The sequence below is a fragment of the Limulus polyphemus genome, unplaced genomic scaffold, assembly GCF_000517525.1.
Source record: "Limulus polyphemus unplaced genomic scaffold, Limulus_polyphemus-2.1.2 Scaffold2294, whole genome shotgun sequence".
NCBI classification, from domain to species: Eukaryota; Metazoa; Arthropoda; class Merostomata; order Xiphosura; family Limulidae; genus Limulus; species Limulus polyphemus.
Genome location: NW_013667904.1, coordinates 177518 through 180550, shown reverse-complemented (window position 1 = coordinate 180550; position 3033 = coordinate 177518).

Genomic DNA, 3033 nt, shown 5'->3' with positions numbered 1-3033 from the left:
TTATTTTCAAACACCAACAATCGGTCTTAACATGTACCAGGTTTTTTTAAAAATGGCAGACAGGCCTTGGTGGTTTTGATGAAGTTTTAGCCCGACTGTGTGAAGATTTCGAACTAGAGGATCTGGAGTTTTTAGAAGAATCCTCAACTTTAGTGGATTGAACAGATACATGTTTTTGTTGAGATGGTAGGAATTTCTTTTTATGAAAATTGGTTTTATGTGTTAAAGTGTAGTCATCGGAAAGAGCAGCTGCTTCCTGTAGTATTTCAACTTTCTTTTCATCTAAGTAAGTTTGAGGTCGTCACGTGCACAACGTTTAAATTCCTCGATTAGACATAATTGCCTTAGTTTGTCGGAACTGTGGCCCATATGTTGCTCTAATATAATCCATACCTCAATCTCTTTCGTTATAGAACAGCATTGTGTAATATAGTCATGTTTATTCAACAATGCATGTTTATATAAATTGATATTTAATTCAAATATAATTTAAAATATTACATAAAAACTTAATTCCAGATATATTTATAGTATTAAGTATACTCTGCAAGTGTGAAACAAAGTTTATTTGTATTTCCTATAATCTCTCGGTGAATCCGTATGTTACTGATCGATCGAACTTGGCAGTGAAATGTCTGCAGACATTTGTCAGTCAATGCTAATATAAAACAGCCAGACCGGAATAGATATGCATGACAGATAACCAACTGACTGGTAAACGTAAATATTAAAAACATGAAAATATTTATTTTTACATCTCAGTTTACATGAGTTGCCTTAATCCTTGTTCTTTTTAATTCACCATATAGAGGAAAGGGGCGAATACTGGAAATCAGTGTCCATAATTTTATGAATATGAATATGCAAACGAATACAGGAAAAATGCTAAGTGATCGAATACGGATACATGGGAATGTGTTCATGAATACTTTGTCAGGTAATATGTAATAATGATAAAACAGCAAGATGCAATAACAAAGTTTTAAATAATATATACATATATATATATATATATATATTAAGGAGAGTTATAGAGATTAGAACTGTCCATTTTTCTTTATGAACATCAGTCTCTCAAATGTCTTGTCAGTGAGGCGGCAGTGATCAGGTCTGAGGGTTTTACCTCCAATGCTAAACAAACGCTCAACAGGGACAGAGGATGCTGGAACGCTCACGTAGCGTTTGGCTAGTAACGATAAGGGTAGAAAAGTATTTTTCATGGATCTTCCTATAATTTAGAGGGTTGCTTTCTTCAGGAATGCAAGGACCATCGAGGTAGGTGTTGATCTCTGTATCCTCCAAAGATGAGGTGGCTGGTTTCTTGGAGGCAGCAAAGAAACTAAAGGGCTTACTTCTTTGCGAATTGGTATTTACAGTCCTCTTTTGGTTCCAAGGTTGTAGGATTGGTTGTTGAGGAAACCTTCTACGCTACTTGCTGTAGGAGCATTCTACTGGAATCATAGACCATAGGTCTAATGAAACACCAGTCAAGTTTAAATCTGGGATTCAATGCCAAAGCCAAACAGAAGACACTTCATTGCTCATACTGAGTCAGCCAGACGTAAACAGATTTCTTCAGTGCAGAGAAAAGATTGAAATTATATTTGGACTGCATGCTGTCAATCTTAATCATCAGCCCATAAGCACATGGCACTACATAACTGAAAGTAACAATAAATCTGTTGCCTTTTCAAAAGGTGTCAGTATTGTCACTAAATCTGCAAGCACAGTTCGATCATGAAAAGTAAGTTTTAATGTACCAGCATCTAGATTATCCAACTTCTCTTGGGGAATCTTCAAAAAAAGACGTAATCATCTTAGTTTCCGAGTTTCATCGTGTTGGTGTTACTGACTGAACTCTGGCTACTCCTTCAAGTAGATCAGTTGCTTGCGTTGATTTTTCGCATGTAGCACACAATAGATCATACTTTGGTCTAGCGTTTTTTCATGCTATCCCTGACCACAAGCTATAGCATGTTAGAAAAGCAGGAGTCATGTCCAAGAAGAAATCCGGATAAATTTTCTGCTGATTTAGATTCATCCAAACGTTTATCTTCTGTAGATGAGCTATCACCATCTCTCACACTAGGTCGTGTTTGCGGTTCAAATACAGAAAGCCTTGATCATGCATTATCAGATGTCACATACGATACCTTGTCGTTGATGTTAAAGAGATTTATTATTTTATCATATTGAGCAGCAATATTATCAGATGTATGATGCCCCATAAAACGCCGACATGCCAGCATGACTGTTTGCATTATTCAGTCAAGTGTAAAATGACCAGTGACTCCAAGAAAGCTGCGCATTTGTCTGCTACTCCAGATAGCCACAGTAACATTGATGTTGGATACAAGTTGCAGTAGAGAGATGACTTTTTGTTGGACTTCATCAAATCTGCTCTCGATCAACATTGTGGACAGATTCGATGACAAAGAACCCACTTAGAGACTAATAATACTTGGAGACGGCTTGAATGGGTAATGAAGGAAAACTTTAATATAAGTTTAACAAAACAGCAAATGTACAACGTTTCGACAAGGTTTTGTCATCACCAGGTACACGTAGTTTACATGCCATTACATTACCCATACAAGCCGTCTGCAAGCATTATTGTGAACAGATGCTTGCATCTGGGAATAATATACCGAGAATCCATGGCTGCCATAAGCTTGAATATCTTATTATTCCACCATTGAGAAGAGTTGCAGTGTACTGGCAATAAAACTGATGAGTTTGTTAGTGATGTGCGTAGAGTTATATTTAGTTGATTCCCTACAATAAGCTGCAATTGTAGGCTGCTGCACCTGGGCGGAAGTACCAGAGCCAGATGTAGACTTCTGTAGCCCTGCCTCATGATTACACTAGAAATACAAAAACGTATCTCAGTTATATAACATAGAATATAGCTTATAATAAAAATAATAAAAAACACAATAATAAATAAATAAAAATGATAAATATATATTCGAAAACATAATAAATTTAGTTTAACTATAGTTTGGTTTTGAATTTCGCGCAAAGCTACACTGC